This window comes from Trichosurus vulpecula, chromosome 3 (assembly GCF_011100635.1).
Source record: "Trichosurus vulpecula isolate mTriVul1 chromosome 3, mTriVul1.pri, whole genome shotgun sequence".
NCBI classification, from domain to species: domain Eukaryota; kingdom Metazoa; phylum Chordata; class Mammalia; order Diprotodontia; family Phalangeridae; genus Trichosurus; species Trichosurus vulpecula.
In genome coordinates this window covers 82,363,084-82,381,377 of record NC_050575.1, presented here as the reverse complement: position 1 = coordinate 82,381,377, position 18,294 = coordinate 82,363,084, and the positions used below count along the sequence as shown (strand labels likewise).

The window sequence follows — 18,294 nt, the reverse complement described above, 5'->3', positions numbered from 1 at the left end:
TCTGGTTAGGGGAAAGTACTTTGCACAGAGTAGGTGCTTAGATAGTGTTTGTTGAATCGAATCACCTGGTGTGGGCAAAGATACAGACCCAGGAATGAGCACTGTGTGTTTGGAGGACTGTGAAAAGACCAACTCAGCTGGGGAGGAGTGTTTGCCCAGGGGAGGAATAGGAGATAAAGTTGGATAGGTTGTGGAGGGAGGAGGGAGCACAGATTGTGACAGGCTTGAATTCCAGTCTCAGAACTTTTTCTTGGTGGCAATGGGGAGCCAATGAAAATTTTAAAGCAAGGGGGTGACATGATGAAAATTTATGTTTGATTTAAGTTAATCTAGTAGAAGTGAGCAGAATGTATTCAAAGAAGGAGAGGCAGGAGACCAGGAAATCATTTACGAGGCAGTTATGGATGGACTCATACTTGGTCTAGGAATGATTTGCTGAGCAAGCAAGTAGAGGTCCTTGCAGAGTTTTCTCTATCTCATGCTGCCTCTAGAAATGTTTCTGTTGCTTGTTGTACACAGAGGACAATTCTGCTCTGGAAGAAAGAGTAGGCAGGAGGAAAGTCACAGTGCTTCCCTCCAAAAGCTTAATATCTAATGGCACTTAGGATCCATGCACATTCAACACTTGCAGAGTTCAGGATTGTTCACTCTTGCTTTGCTTCTCAGTCTTGCGTCCCTAACTAGATTAATAAACCCCTTGGATAACCATACTCTGTCATTTCTTTGACATCTGGCATATCATCTAGAATAAGGCTAAGAAAAGCACTTCTTAGGCACCTTTCCAGAATGTGTGGATTGAAAAATGCCTGTTGATTTCATGTCCCGGGCATATGGAGCATCCAATCTGAGCCTCCCTCTGGCTGTCCAATGTCTATTCCTTTAGTTACTTACTCAACAGGCATTATTTAGCTCCAAATTCACCTTAAGGCATCGTGCTAGATACTGGGAATACACATGAAACCATTTCTGCCCTCAAAGAATATATGTTCTTCCATCCATTGTTCTTTAGCTTTGTTCTCTAGCTCCCTGGTTTTCACTACTTGGACACTCCTTTGATCTGCCAATTCTTCCATGTGCTTACTCTCTCCACCAATGCAGATTGCAATCTGGCGGCATCTCATCCTGAGGGAGTGTTGTCCATGTCTTTCTAGAAATCTTACTTTTCATCATGATTGTCAGATGTTTTTTGCATAGTTCCGTTGGTTGTTGCATAGCTCTCTTTACAAAGACAAAGCCCTCTCTATGCACCCTTGATCCTGTCTTCTCTAGTCTTTCTTTAGAAGATCAACACTGCTATCTGCCATTTTTCCCACTCTCACTGTCTAATCTTCAATCTCTCCCTATTTGATGTCTCCTTCCCTGTTGCCTCCCTACCTACCATGGATGTGTCCCTTCCTCCTTGGACCCTTTAGAAATTGGTAAATGTACCACAGAACAAGAAACGTTGGGATGCTTTGAAGTAGCAGAATGTGCACTTTGTGTTGTGTGTCTCTGAAGATGAATTACCTGTCACTAATGGTTGGTCATTTCTCTCCTTGAGTTAGAACTGTCATACTGGTGTGTGTGTGTGTGTGTGTGTGTGTGTGTGTGTGTGTGTGTGTGTGTTGGAGGGGGGAAGGGAATGTATCATTTCTTCTCTGATGAAGGGGAAAGCATAAGAGATTACCCCTCCCTCCTTCTCGTTTGAATGACAAATGCAACTCTGAGGAACATTCTGGAAAGAAGAGGTGGTAAGAATCTCTTCCTTTGAGGACCCAACCCTCTCCGCTTGAAAGATTCTGGGTGGGTGGGCTTTTGATAGGTAGAAAATGTAAGTTGCTCATACTGGAAAACCTTATTAAAAATAGACCAAAAAAACCCACCCTGGCATTTCATGCACTGTGCCACTTCTACCCCAGCAAGACTGCCAAACAGATGTAAAAACCCAGCTGAGACGCTGCAGCATTTATTTAAGATGCCCTAATTTGGATGTGAAAAAATAATGCAGGAGGTTACCATGGTGATTTCTGTTTATGGAGGGTTTGGTGAACATGAAGGGAGAAGCCAGACTCGGGCAGGCAACAGACCTATAAAGTACTTGGCCCCTTGAGTTGCTCTATGAAATCAGTGCTCCTGCTGGGTCCAGCCTTTGCTGATGGCCTTGGGGAAAAGGGACCAGGAACTGTACCCTTGGCTGCAATGAGCACCAATGAAACTCAGGGGGGTTTTGTTGTCTTATACTGTGTTCTCCATAAACTTGTGAGAAAAGTACTTTACAAACCTTAGTAATGTAAAATTGTGAAAAGTATTTTGTAAGCCTTAGTGATATAGAATTGTGATTTGTTGAAAGGCACCCTGGAAAGAAGACTTTTCATCCCTCTTTAAACATCCTTTGGCTGTCCTTGTCACCAACCCTCTCAGCCAAGGACCCCACTTCCGACTTCACTGAAAAAAAATTTGAGGCCATTTGATGAGAGGTCCCTCCTCTACCTTTTTTTCATCTTACATCACTCAGATGTCTTGTCCCACTATCATCTCCTTCCCCCCATCTCAGCTAAGAGGTAGCCTTTCTCTTTACAAAGATAAACCCCTCAAATGGCTGAAAAAGTTGTGGTATGTGAATGTAATGAAATACTGCTGTGATATAAGAAATGATGAGCAGGCAGACTTCAGAAAAACCTGGAAAGGCTTACATGAACTGATGCTGAGTGAAGTGAGCAGAACCAGGACAGCATTGGACACAATAACAGCCACATTGATGATCAACTCTGTTTGACTTAGCTCTTCTCAGTAATAAAATAATCCAAGATGATTCAAAAAGACTCATAGTGGAAAATGTTATCCACATGCGGAGAAAGAATTAATGGAGTCTGATTCAGATTGAAGCATATTTATTTTACGTTGTTTTTTCCCCTTTGTTCTGTTTTTCTTCATTTACAACATGACTATTGTGGAAATATAATTTATGTGATTGCAAATGTATAACCTTTATCAGATTGTGTGCCATCTTGGGGAGGTGTAAAGCCAATCACTTGAGGACTGCTGCTGTGAATAGCTTTAAGGGTCTAATTGCATAGAATAATGAACTCTCTATTCAGAACTAAACCTTATTCAGGAAACTAAAGCATAACATTAACAACAATATAACATAACTTATTACTAAGGTGGTCACATAGTCTTAAATAAAACGTATCATTCAGTATATCATAGCATTCTTCAGAATACTCACACAGCATATATCATTTCATCCCCAAAATACTTGTTTACACAAGCAAGGGGTTCCAGGCCAAGGTCTTCCCTAGCACAACATATCATATCCCCTAAGGGGTAGCAGAAAATACAAACAACATCCACTCCTAGGTCACAGTAAGTTACAATCTCCTCAATCAATACAGAGTGTCCAAGTAAAATCCTCTTTCATCTTGACTTGGGGCTGACTTCCAAACCCCATGGTTCCTTCTCTGAGGGCTGACCACTCCCAGCTCTTGCCTGAGTTCATACACACAGGCAGCTCTCCGCTCCTGCTCCTTGTCTCAGCTCACGGGGACTGCTCCACTCCAACTTCTTCTGGCTCCTGCCTGATAGCAGGTTCCAGGGGCTCCTGCCCACAGCTTCTGTTTCTGGGAAAGCAAGGGTTAACAGGGCTACAACAATATTTATACACATTGCCAGCACCATCACCTCAATCCACTCATAAAGACCAACAGACGGGACTTCTGTCTGAGAAATTAACACAGATCAACAGACGGGACTTCTGTCTGAGAAGTTAACACAGATCAACAGACAAGACGTCTGTCTGAGAAATTAACACAGATGAAAAGACAGGACTTCTGTCCGAAGAATTAAACACAGACCGATAGACAGGACTTCTGTCCAAGAAATTAACACAGACCAACAGACAGAGTGCCAGCATCACAAACATCGTTTCTGTTAAGCCTTGCCACAAGCAAGCTCCCCTAGCCCACTCACACTTGCTTCTCTCTCTCAGCTTTGCTTCTGTCTCTCAGCTCTGCTTCTCTCTTCACCCCACTCTCCCTCCAAGCAATCCAATATATACTATTTCCAATCAAAGACTCTTGATTCAATCACTATTTCCAATCAAAGACTCTTGGTTCAATCAAAGGCAAGACTCAATCACAGGCACTTGATTTACTTAGTGCTGAGAAGCTTGGAAGTCAGCACTTGGATTGATGATTAATTAATTAAGTTAACCTTACATTAAGCACTTAATGTGTTACAGAAACTTAACTCCAAAATAAAAAAAACACAGCAAAAAATCCCACTTTGCTTGCCCTTGGAGGGGAGGGGGAGAGAGAAAAATTTGGAACTCAAAATCTCATTAAAAAATTAATGTTGAAAATTATCTTTACATGTAATTGGAAAAAAATATAATATTATTTGATGAAAAAAATCCAACAAAGACAAATCTCTCTCAATTTAACTTTCCTCCACTCTTCCAGAAGATTGCTCCTGCTAACCACTACCATCCCTATTCTCTCTCTCTAATCATCAATCTCTTCCAATTTACTGTCTCCTTCCCTGTTTCCTATAAACAAACTTATCTCTTCTCTATCCTTAAAAAAACCCACCCTTGCTTGATCCTATCATCCTCTCTAGCAATCTTTCCTCTCTTTTTGGCTAAAATCCTTAAGAAAGGTTTATATACTAAGTGTCTAAATTTCCTCTCTCCTCACTCACTTCTAAACCTTCTGCAATTTGCCTTCTTTGCCATTCAACAGAAACCCATCTCTCCAGAATTACCAATGATCTCTTAATTCAGCTAAATCTAATGGTCTTTTCTCAGTTGTCATCCTGCTTGGCCTCTCTGCAAACTTTGATGCTACTGATCACCCTTTTCTCTTGGTTACTCTCTTTTAACTAGGTTTCTGTGATATCGTTTTCTCCTGCTTTTCTTCTTCCCTGTCTGACCACTTTTCAGTCTCCTTTTCTGGATCTTTATTCAGCTAAAACCCTCTCATTTGGGTAATTCCTCAAGGCTCTGTCCTGGGTCTTTTTTCCACCCTTTATTCTCTCTCAATTGATGATCTTATCAGCTCAGTTATCATCTATCTGCAGATGACTTCCCAGATCTATATATCCATCCCTACTCTTTCTCCTAAGCCCCAGGCTCACATCACCAACCACCTTTTAGACATCTTGTACTGCATATCCCCTCAAGTGTCTTCAAGTCAACATTTCTAAAACTGAATTCATTATCTTCCCTCCCTCACAACAAGTCATGTCCTTTTCCCAATTTTCCTATTAATATATTTTTTAAAAATTTAATATTTCATTTTTCCAATTACCTGTAAAACAATTTTAATATTAATTTTTTAAAAAAATTATTTAATTTAATATATTTAGTTTTCAGCACTGATTTTCACAAGAGTTTGAATTACAAATTTTCCCCCCATTTCTACCCTCCCCCCCCCACTCCAAGATGGCATATATTCTGGTTGCCCGGTTCCCCAGTCAGCCCTCCCTTCTGTCACCCCACTCCCCTCCCATCCCCTTTTCCCTTACTTTCCTGTAGGGCAAAATAAATTTCTATGCCCCGTTGCCTGTGTATCTTATTGCCTAGTTGCATGCAAAAACGGTTTTTTTTTTTGTTTTTGAACATCTGTTTTTAAAACTTTGAGTTCCAAATTCTCTCCCCTCTTCCCTCCCTACCCACCCTCCCTAAGAAGGCAAGCAATTCAACATAGGCCACATGCATATCATTATGTAAAACCCTTCCACAATACTCATGTTGTGAAAGACTATATTTTGCTCCTTCCTAACCTATCCCCCTTTATTGAATTTTCTCCCTTGACCTTGTTCCTTTTCAAAAGTGTTTGTTATTGATTACCTCCTCCCTCTATCTGCCCTCCCTTCTATTGTCCCCCCTTTTTTATCTTCTTCCTCCTTCTTTCCTGTGGGGTAAGATACCCAATTGAGTGTGTATGGTATTCCTCCTCAGGTCAAATCTGATGAGAGCAAGATTCACTCATTCCCCCTCACCTGCCCCCTCTTCCCTTCCTACAGAACTGGTTTTTCTTGCCACTTTTATGTGAGATAATTTCCCCATTCTATCTCTCCCTTTCTCCCTCTCTGAATATATTCCTCTCTCATCCCTTAATTTGATTTTATTTTTTTAGATTTCATCCCTTCATATTCAACTCACCCTGTGCCCCCCCCCCTCTCTCTATATATGTGTGTGTGTGTGTGTGTGTGTGTATACACGTACATATATATACATACACACACACACACATATATATACATGTATGTATATGTATATGAATATTCCCTTTAGCTACCCTAATACTGAGGTCTCATGAATCATATACATCATCTTTCCATGTAGGAATGTAAACAAAACAGTTCAACTTTAGTAAGTCCCTTGTGATTTCTCTTTCTTATTTACTTTTTCATGCTTCTTTTGATTCTTGTGTTTGAAAGTCAAATTTTCTATTCAGCTCTGGTCTTTTCACTGAGAAAGCTTGAAAGTCCTCTATGGTATTGAAAATCCATATTTTGCCTTGGAGCATGATACTCAATTTTGCTGGGTAGGCGATTCTTGGTTTTAATCCTAGCTCCATTGACCTCCGGAATATCATATTCCAATCCCTTCGATCCCTTAATGTAGATGCTGCTAGATCTTGGGTTATTCTCATTGTGTTTCCACAATACTCAAATTGTTTCTTTCTGGCTGCTTGCAGTATTTTCTCCTTGACCTGGAAACTCTGGAATTTGGCAATGATATTCCTAGGAGTTTTCTTTTTGGGATCTTTTTGAGGAGGCAATTGGTGGATTCTTTCAGTTTCTATTTTACCCTCTGACTCTAGAATATCAGGGCAGTTCTCCTTGATAATTTCTTGAAAGATGATAACTAGGCTTTTTTTTTTTTTGATCATGACTTTCAGCTAGTCCAATAATTTTAAAGTATCTCTTCTGGATCTATTTTCCAGGTCAGTGGTTTTTCCAATGAGATATTTTACATTGTCTTTCACTTTTTCATTCCTTTGGTTCTGTTTTATGATATCTTGATTTCTCATAAAGTCACTAGCTTCCACTTGCTCCAATCTCATTTTTAAGGTAGTATTTTTTTCAGTGGTCTTTTGGACTGCCTTTTCCATTTGGCTAATTCTGCCTTTCAAGGCATTCTTCTCCTCATTGGCTTTTTGGAGCTCTTTTGACATTTGAGTTAGTCTATTTTTTAAGGTTTTGTTTTCTTCAGTATTTTTTTCAGTATTTTTGGGGTCTCCTTTAGCAAGTTATTGACTTGTTTTTATGGTTTTCTCACATCCTTCTCATTTCTTTTCCCAATTTTTCCTCTACTTCTCTAACTTGCTTTTCCAAATCCTTTTTGAGCTCTTCCATGGCCTGAGACCAGTTCATGTTTTTCTTGGAGGCTTTTGATGTAGGCTCTTGGACTTTGTTGACTTCTTCTGGCTGTATGTTTTGGTCTTCTTTGTCACCAAAGAAAGAATCCAAAGTCTGAAACTGAATCTGGGTGTGTTTTCGCTGCCTGGCCATGTTCCCAGCCAACTTACTTTTTTCATCAGGGTATGACTGCTTGTAGAGTAAAGAGTACTTTGTTCCAAGCTTGAGGGGATGCGCTGTTGTTTTCAGAGCTATTTCTACACAGCCAGCTCTGCAACACAAGCACTCCTCCTCCCCCAAGAACCACCAACCTGGACCTGACTCAGATCTGAGCAGGCTCTGCACTCCCACTCTGATCTGCCACTGAATTCCTCCCACCAGGTGGGCCTGGGGCCTGAAGCAACTGCAGCTGTAGTTCTGTAGCTGCATCACCCCTGCTGCCCTCGGGGCAGTGGCTGAACCTTGAACTTTCACTGTGACCCCCACTGCTTTTCCCACTAAAGTTCTCTGTTGTCTTTGGTATTTGTGGGTTGAGAAGTCTGGTAACTGCCACAGCTCACTGATTTAGGGCGGTAGGATCTGTTCTGCCCAGCTCCTGGTTGGTCCTGCCACCACCCACACTGGGCTCCACTCCGCTCTGCTCCCAGCTCTGTGCGTGATAGACCTCACCCAGCGACCATCCAGGCTGTCCTGTGCTGGAGCCCTGCTTCCCTCTGCTATTTTGTGGTTTCTGCAGTTCTAGAATTTGTTCAGAGCCATTTTTTATAGGTTTTTGGAGGAACCTGGTAGGGAGGTCATGCAAGTCCCTGCTTTCCAGCTGCCATCTTGGCCTTTAATATTAATTTTTAAAAGTTTGAATTCAAAATTTTCCTTCCATCCCTCCTTCCTCCCCTCTCCCCATTGAGAAGGCAGTCAATTTGATATGATATACTTGTGCAGACATGTAAAACTTATTCCCATATTGTCACTTTGTGAAAGAAAACACTAAAACACACACAGAGTAAAAAAAAATCATATGCTTTGATCTGCATTCAGACTTCATCAATTCTTTCTCCAGAGGTGGATAGCATTTTTCATCATAAGTCCTTCAGAATTATCGTGGATCATTTTATTGATTAGAATAGGTTAATCATTCATAGTTGATTATTGTACAGTGTTGCTATTACTATGTACAATGTTCTCCTGGTTCCGTTCATTTCCATTTGCATCAGTTCATTTAAGCCTCCAGCAACGTGCTTATCCTTTCTTATAGCACAGTAGTATTTGTCATCACAATCATATACCACAACTTGTTCAGCCATTTCCCAATTGATGGATATCTTCTCAATTTCCAATTCTTTGCCACCATAAAAAGAGCTGCTATAAATATTTTTGTACATATAAGTATTTTTCCTTTTATAAAAATCTCTTTGGGGTGCAGACAAATTGTGGTATTGCTGGATCAGAGGCTATGCACAATTTTATAGGTCTTTGGGCATAACTCCAAACTGCTCTCCAGAATGGTCAGATCAGTTCACAACTCCACCAACAATGCATTAGTGCTTAAGATTACTATTGAGGGCACCATCATTCCCATAGTCACCCAGGCTCAACACCTTGATGTCATCTCTAACTTCTTCCACTCAGCCCATATGTATTCAATCTATTGTCATGTTGCTAAGTATTGTAATATCTATCTTTACAAAATCTCTCATCTTTGTTCCTTTTTCTCTACTCACACAGCTACTGCCTTTGCATAAGTTCTAATCACCTCTCTCCTGGACAACTACAATAACTGTGTGGTTGAATTTCCTTCCTCTAGTCTCTCCCCTCTCCAATCTTTCTTCCCATTCAGCTACTAAAGTGATATTCTTCAAGCTTAGGTGTGACAATTCCGACCCTCTGCTCAATAAATTCCAGTGGCTCCCTCTTGCATCCAGGATCAACTAAAACATGCTCTATTGGGCATTTAAAGCCCTTCACAAACTGGCCCCTTCCTATTTTTCCAGTCTTCTTATACTTTTCTACCTTCCAAGTACTCTGCGATCCAATTACTCTGGCTGGCTTGCTCCTCCTCATTCTTTACATCTCATCTCTCAGCCCTATGCTTTTCCCCTGGCTGTTGCCCATGCCTAGAAGGCTCTCCTTCTGTCCTCACCTCTGCCTCCTTGTTTGCCTGACTTTCTTCAAGATTTAGCTCAAATCCATACCCTTCTGCAGGAGGCCTTTCCTATGCATCTTGCTGCTAATACTTTCCCTCTGGAATTACATCCCAGTTACATTCTGTATCTCTTATATGTATATCATTATTTGCATGTTTTCTCTTCCATTAGAAGGTGAACTCCTTGAGGGCAGAGACTATATATTTGTCTTTTTTTTTATTTTGTATTCCAAGGGTTTAGCAGTGCCAGCACATAGCAAGCACCTAATGAATGGTCCTTGACTGACTGACTAAAGTCAAAGGACTTGGGTTCAAATCTTACTTATGCTACTTGCTACCTGTGTGACTGAAAATATCACTGACCTTCTTTTGACTTTAGCTTTCTTGTGTAAAATGAGTGGATTAGACTAGATGAACTTTCCTGTTCCATTCCTGCTCTAGGACTGTGATTATGAGAACTCTTTTCAAATGCTGGACCTGCTTCTTAGTATTAGAGCAATTTTTCAGAGAAGTGAAATGAAACCTATCACTGGTTTTTTTTCTTTTGTAAAAAGGAGATAATATTTAAATTGTAAATTTTACCATATTTAAAATTTTAAAATATTTTAATATTTTACCACATTTAAATATTGTAAAAAGGAGATAAAACCTACCCACCTCATGAGGTTTGTTGTTGTTATTGTTGTTTGTCCTTCATTTTTGAAGAGGACCATGATGTCAGGAAGGGATTTAAGTGAGGGAGGTCTGTGCAAAGTCACCAGCCTCACTTTTTCCTGCAGAGCCACCTGAGTCCGGTAGCCAGATGTAGGCCAGGATGACTGGAGATGACCCTCTCATAAGGCTTACTTGAGGAAAATTCTATATAAATGTCAACTACTATTCTTCTTTCTTTTAGCCATTTAAGCTACAAAAGTAGGAATCTGTTGTTTTATTTTCTCCAGCAATGCTCTAAAACTCCCCCTTTAGGAGGAGTTGGGTTATCCTCATGTTATGCATCGTTGTGGGTCAAGACACTGGTGGAATGGAAGAGTCCTGAAATGCCTTCTCATAGTCCCACGACACCAGCTTTAATTGTGACAAGCAGAGTAGCTATGGAACAGACCTGAGGTAGTTAGGGTAACTTTGCCACCAGCTGGATTGATGTGGGTCCTGGCTGTGGGTCTTTTTTGGTAAGCAGAATTTTTAAAAAACAGCTTTTAAGATATAGATAAGGAGCTCATGAAACCCCATCTCTCCATGTAAGGACTGACTTCATCCTTGGCATATTTATACCCTAATCCCCCTAATCACAGGCACAATGATGGAACTGCTGGTCTTGAAGACAGTGGGTGGATCCCAGAGAGGAAATTCCATTTAGTTCTGTGTAAATAGGACCAGAGAGTTCCATTGTTTCAGGCAAATTAAAGAATGGGAGAAGGCAAGGCATGTATGTTCCTTTGGGTGGCTTGCAAAGGAGGGAGGCAGACAGGGTTATGAGATTTTATTGTTTCTTCCATGTATTCAGAGACTGAATGCCACCCATGCCACATAGACCTGCTTGTGATCTAGAGCTAGTGCTCGGCTAAGCAGGAGACACTATTTCTCACACCAACTAGAACCAAATGCAGAGAATGCCTTCCAGATCTTCTTGTACAGCATTGTATTTTGCACAGCCTTGGGAGGAATATTAGTAGCTATGATGGGAGGGAGGTGGAGGATGCTGAGGGGACTCTTTGGCCTTCATGTGCTGTCTGGAAGGTGTGGTTTTGGCTCCTCCTTGCTGTCTGGTGTCCTTTTTAATTCAGTTCACTGAACATTTATTGAGCCTTTACAGTATGTTCAACACTGATTAGCACTACCCTAAAATGTAGAAGATTTCCCATTCCTGTAAATCAGGAATTGACAATACAGTTAGAGAGACAAGATATGTTCAGTAACAGTACAAGATTGTAGATTGTTGCATCTGACACTACCTGTGTGACCTTGATCAGGTTAACTTCTCCTTCCCAGATGCCTCATCTGTAAAATGAGGGATTTGACTATAGTTATCCCTTCCATGTCACCACTTTCTCCATCGCGCTTTTGATATATTGTGGGTCGGCATAAGAAATTAAGTGGGAATTTGGTGGGAGTTTTGCAGAAGCCGCAGACAACGTGCAAAGGCCAGTAGATGACACAGAAAAAGTTTAGAAACTCAGAAATGCAAAAATATGTGTATAGTATCAACTCAAATTTTACAGTAAGGTCCTGTACACACCCCATAAAAGAAAAAGAAAAGAAAATTCAGACTTCTTCTCTGGTATGAAGGGAGAGCCAAAAAATTTCATATGGATTTTCCAGATTGCAGAGGCACCATGCCTCTACTCTTGATCTATGATCCTATGAAAATAAATGGTGAAAATGATAAGTGCTACCAAGTTTAGAAAGGGGAAAATTCAGTGTGGAATGGAGGGGTCAAGAAAAGCTTCAAGGAGAACCCTAGGTTACCCTTATGCCACAATGAGCCATCAGGAATGGAGGATAAATATATGATTGGAATTAAGTACTGTAACTGCTTCTGGAACCAGATTGAGGAAACATGATATAAGGGAAAGAAAAATGACTTTAGAGTCAAAGGCGCTAGGTTGGTATTCTGGTTCTGTTGCCTGTTACTTATGTGAATTTAGCCAGATCTCTTCACTCCCCTATGCCTCAGTTTTCTCAATGATAAAACAAAGGTCATGCTAGCCTAGGTCTTGAAGTATATGAGTATGAGACTTGAAATATGAGACTTTAGGATCTGGGTGGGCAGAGAGGGCTAGGAAGGGTGCTCTAGGCTGGGGAAGCGGCACAGGCAAAGCGGTGAGAATCTTTAGGCCAGAGGATGTGGTGAAGACTGGCCTGGCTTGCTCATGAAAATGAGTAGTGACAAAATTGTTCTATCTGTGGGCCCTTCTACGCTTCTTTCTATTTTCTGTATATTTCGAAGAGTATTTATTGATGCTCATTTTGGGGCACTTCTATCATAGCTCCCTGACTTATTCTCCACAATTGAAGCCCTAATAAAAATGGACAGTCAGGCGTTCGTAGTTTTTTATGCAATCTTCTTTCTCCTTTCTATACTGAAAGGATTGTATTTGCTGATGACTATTACACTGATAACAGAACGCTATTTTTTTAAAGAAAGGAAGCAAATATTTGGTATTGAGGTTTCTTCTCCCAGCCTTGGGTAGAGACTCCAAAAATCCATGTTAGATTCAGTGCCCTTCTTGCCCCCTCCTGTTACAGGTTTCTCATCAGGTGCCCACACACAGAGATAACGAGGTTTTCTTTTCCTAGGTAAATAGGATGTACCATGGAAATATAGTCAAGAAAAAAGAGATGCTGACGTTTCATAGAAGGATTTAAACTAAAAGGGGTCTTGGAGTTAGCATCACGAATTCTCTTCATTTCATAGATGAAGAACTTAAGCATCAGTGAGGAGAAATGGATCGTTCAAGGTCACTAGGGAGTAAGTAGCAGAGACAGAATTAGAACCTAGATACTCTGACTCTAAATCATCTAGTGCTTTTTCCTGGCATTTTTCCGGGCACACTGCATTTCTTTGGAAACTTTCAGACCAGTGTCTATATAAATTCATGGAAATGGTCACTGTACCCTTGTTGAGACTCTTCCTGGAGCCAAAGCTGCCTCAGTGAATGGATGGGAGGGAGGAGACCTGAACTCTCCCTGAAGATCTATTCTACTGTTTGGAATTTCACATAGGTTTTTCTGGCTCTCTGGGCTTCATGTAACAATAAAATCTAACATTTATTTTTAAAAAAATGCTTTACGTCTATCATCTCATTTTATTTTAATTCTTTTTTTTTTTTTTGCTTTTGGAGGCAATTGGAGTTAAGTGACTTGTCCAGGGTCATATAGTAAATGTCTGGGGTCAGATTGGAACTCAGGTCCTCCTGACTCCAGGGCTGGTGCTGTATCTATTGTGTCACCTAGATGCCCCCTTATTTGATTTTCAAAATAACCCTGTGATATAGATACTATAATTTTATCCTGCTTTTACAGATGAGTTAGCTAAGGCCCAGTAACAATAAGTGATTTCTCTCCATTTATAATCTAATGATACACTTAGAGGTGGGTCCCGAACCTCTTCTGACCCCAAGTTGGGTACTCTTCTCATCTTACTAGCTAAAATGAAGGGGTTAAATTAGATGTTTCCTAAGGGCCTTTTGGACCCTAAGATTCTTTGTCCTAGAAATCTGTCAGGCAGGGGTCACAGAACAACCTTCCCTATCAGGTATTCAGTGGGGGAGAATGAGCTAGCTCAACAGAAAGAAAAAGCCTTCCCTTTCCATTCTGGCATGCAGTGTCTAATCCTGTGTCTTTCTTGAATGCCTAGGTGCCATGGTGATTGGTGTCATAGAAATGCTGTGAGGGAGAGGAAGAGGGAAAGCTCTCTGTGTCTGTCACTATATTTATCAGCCATAAAAATATACACCTCCCTTTCCTGGCAGCCTCTCAGCTAGAGTGGGATGACAGAAAAGCAACTCAGGGACTAGGAAGGGGAACTGGATAGGACTGACTCTATTCTTTTGTGGCTCAGCTGTTGCCCTCCCCCACCTATTGGGAATCCCTTTATTTCTTGCTTAGATCAGCTTCTTGGGGACGTAGAATATACTGCAATGGGGGCATTTGGCTGTGAGCTTTGGAGGTGACTCTAGGACCCTCTCGTCAGTTGACAGGATTTTAGAAGTATGCTAGACCTGGGAGAGACTTCAGAGGCCACATTCCCTTCACATCTATTCGATACACATTTACTAAGCACCTACTATGTGCCAGGCACTGTGCTAAGCACTGAGGATACAGATAAGAGAAAGTCTCTGGCCTCAAGGAGCTTACAATCTTACATGGGGAGACAACACACAAAAGGAAGATGAAAGGGGGAAGGACACCAAGGGGTATCTGTGAATTGAAGCTAAACAGAGTAGAGCTGATTAAGGCCTTAGAGAGTTTAAGCAACTTTCCTAGGATCACATACAAATCTAGTGTTTGAAGTAAGATTTGAATCCAGGTCCTTGATTCCAAATCTGGTAATCTTTTCTACTCTATCATTCTACTTTTCTCAAGGGATTGCTCTAGAAGTATTCTTCTGGAAGCCTTTCTCTTGGTCCATTTGGTTATATATCAGTCATAGGAGCATAGGAGGAATGACTAACACTTTGAAGAGACTTTGCAGGCCATCAAATCCAAGTGCCCCATTTTGAAAATGAAGAAACTAAAGCCCAGAGAAATGAATTATTCTACAACAAGTTGCACAGCTTGTTACTAACTGCATTAGGACTTGAACCCGGATCTCCTGACACCCAGTCCGGAACCACATAAGAAACAATTTTGTGTATATGTAGTTTGCTTTTTTTAGTAGAAATTTATTTTATTTTGGTTTTTATTTGAAGAAAGAGAAGTCTGGGAGGGAATTAATGTGAATAACTGAAAACTAATGGAGTTTGTTTAGAAAACAGATCTGAGTCTTCTCCAGCAGAGGAGTAGATGATTTTTTTAAACATTAATATCTTATTTTGAGTTCCAATTTCTCTCCTTTCCTCTGGCCCCTCCCCCAATTCATTAAGAAGGCAAGCAACATAGAGAAGATCATGGGAGGCAAATGGATAATTTTGATTAAATTAAATTTTAAAGGATTTTTACAAACAAAAACAATGCAGCCAAATTGGGAGAGTAGGAAACCAGGGGAAATTATTTTTATAGTAAGTTTCTCTGATAAAGGACCCATCTCTCAACTGTATAGGAAACTGAGCCAAATTTACAAAAATAAGAGCCATTTCCCAATTGATAATTGGTCAAAGAATATAAACAGCAATTCTTTTATTTTCAATTAATTTTATTTTTAGCTTTCAACATTCATTTCCATAATATTTTCAGTTTTAAATTTTCTCCCCCTTCTCTTTCTTCCCCCCTCCCCAAGACAGTGTGTGATCTGATATAGGCTGTACTTATACATTCATATGAAACATATTTTCACATTAGTCATGATGTAAAGAAGAATTAGAACTAATGGGAGGAACCATGAGAAAGGAAACAAAACAAAAGAAAAGGAGAGCAAATGGCATGCTTTTATCTGCATTCAGACTCTAAAGTTCTTTCTCTGGATATGGATAGCTTTTTCCATCATGAGTCTTTTGGAGTTGTCTTAGATCCTTGCATTGCTGAGAAGAGCTGAGTCTATCAAAGTCAGTCATTGCACAGTGTGGCTGTTACTATATACAATGTTCTCCTGTTTCTGCTCATTTCACTCAGCATAAGTTCATATAAGTTTTCCAGGGTTTTCTGAAATCCAACTGCTCATCATTTCTTACAGCACAATAGTATTCCATTACATTCATGTACCACAACTTGTTCAGCCATTCCTCAGTTGATGGGTATCCCCTCAATTTCCACCACATTTACCACAATTACCACCACAAAAAGAGCTGCTATAATTATTTTTGTACATGTGTGTCCTTTTCCTGTTTTTATCATCTCTTTGGGATATCGATCTGGAAGTGGTATTGCTGGGTGAAACAGTATGCACAGTTTTATAGCCCTTTGGGCATAGTTCCAAATTGCTCTCCAGAATGGTTGGATCAGTTTACAACTCCACCAACAATGCATTAGTGTTCCAGTTTCCCTACATCTTCTCCAACATTCATCATTTTCCTCTTTTGTCCTGTTAGCCAATCTGGTAGGTGTGATGTGATACCTCAGACTTCTGTTGATGCATATTTCTCTAATCAATAGTGATTTACAGCATGTTTATATGATGATAGTAGCTTTGATTTTTTCCTCTGAAAACTCCCTGTTCATATCCTTTGACCATTTGTCAATTGGGGAATGACTTATATTCATAAATTTGATTCAGTTCTCTATATATTTTATAAATAAGGTCTTTATCAGAGATACTAGCTGTAAAAATTGTTTCCCAGCTTTCTGCTTCCCTTCTAACCTTGATTGCATTGGCTTTGTGCAAAAACTTTTCAATTTAATGTAATCAAAATCATCCATTTTTCATTTCATAATGTTCTCTATCTCTTCTTTGGTCATAAATTCTTCCATTCTCCATAGATCTCACAGGTGAACTATTCCTTGCTCTCCTAGTTTACATATAGTATCAGTCTTTATATGTAAGTCATATACCCATTTTGACTTTATCAGCAGGTAGTTTTCAGAAGATGAAATTGGACAGCTAGGTGGTGCAGTGAGTAGAGCACCAGACTTGGAGTCAGAAGGACCTGAGTTCAAATCCAGCCTCAGACACTTGACACGCTTACTAGCTGTGTGACCTTGGGCAAGTCACTTAACCCCAATTGCCCTGCCTTCCCCCCCTCAAAAAAGAGAATCAGAAGAAATCAAAGCTATCAGTAGTCATGCAGATCATTCTTTAAAGAAGGTTTCACACCACAGTGGGCTACCAGGGGTATGTAGAGATGGCTGGGGTCAGTTACCTCTAGTCTTTGAGAGAGTTGTTTCTTTGACAAATAGATTGAGGGCACCAGTGTCCTTCCAAGTCTCTCAGGTGTCTAACCTCGATTTCATTCTTGACTCCTCACTCACACTCACCCCTCATATCCAGTCTGTTGTCAAATCTCGTTGTTTCTACCTTCACAATGTCTCCCATATCCACCCCCTTCTTTTTGCTCATACAGTTATCAGCCACCCTTCTCTAGGCCCTCCTCATCTCTTGCCTGAGCTATTAATATTTCACTAGCCTTCTCATAGGTCTTCCTGCCTCAAATCTCTCTTTGATTCAATCCATCCTCTACTCTGCTGTCAAAATGATTTTCCTAAAGCTCAGAACTCCAGGGGTTCCTATTACTTTCCAGCATCGAATATAAACATGCTCAGTTTGGCATTTAAAGCCTTCCCAATCTGGTCCCTTCCTGTCTTTCCAGGCTTCTTATACTTTATTCCCCTTCCAGTACTCTGTTGTTGTTGAGTCGTTTCAGCCATGTCTGACTCTCCATGACCCCATTTGGGGTTTCCTTAGCAAATATACAGGAATGGTTTGCCGTTTCCTTCTCCAGTTCATTTTGGAGATGAAGAAACTGAGGCAAACAAGGTTACGTGATTTGCCCAAGGTCACACAGCTAGCCAGTGTCTGAGGTCAGATTTAAACTCAGGTTCTCCTGACTCCAGGGCCAGAGCTATATAAACTGTCTTTTAGGTAGTCTATAATCCAGCTAATGGGCTCACTGGCTGGTCCTTACCTACAACATCATCTCCCAAATCCACCTTTTCACTGGTTGCCTCCCAGGCCTGGAATGCTCTCCTTCTTCACCTCTGGCTCCCAGCTTGCTTGAATTCTTTTAAAACTCACCTCAAATTCCACCTTCAGCAGAAAGTCTTTCCTGACCCCTTGCGACCTCACAAAGGCCTTCCCTTTGGAATTGGCTCTCATTTGTTCTATATGTATCTTCTATGTGTGTGGTTGTTTTCATGTTTTCCCTCCCATTAGAATGTGAGTTTCTTGAGGATACGCATTGTTTCTGCATTTATTTGTATTCTAAGACCTTAGCACAGTGACTGACACATTGTAAATACTTAATAAATATTTGTAGACTGAATGATATGCAGTATTTTTTGGAGTACATGCAGAACCAGAGATCTTATGCTGGACGGGCCATAAGGCTCACCTAGTTTGAAAATCTTTTGTACGGAGAAATAGTATGGTATCATGGAAAGTGGATTAGAAAGAGTAAGAAGACATGATTTAATTATGCTGTATTACAGTTATCCCTTCTACATTGAAGGGGTGAAGGGCACTGCACTCCTGAAATCTGGAAAATCCAAGTAAAAGTTCT

General features: G+C 40.5%; 1 protein-coding gene across 1 annotated transcript in view; it reads left to right on the top strand.

Annotated features, from left to right (window-relative positions):
• SLIT3 (slit guidance ligand 3) overlaps positions 1-18,294 on the top strand; it is a 792,609-nt gene that overhangs the window by 40,814 nt on the left and 733,501 nt on the right. The gene's annotated exons all lie outside the window — the stretch shown is intronic.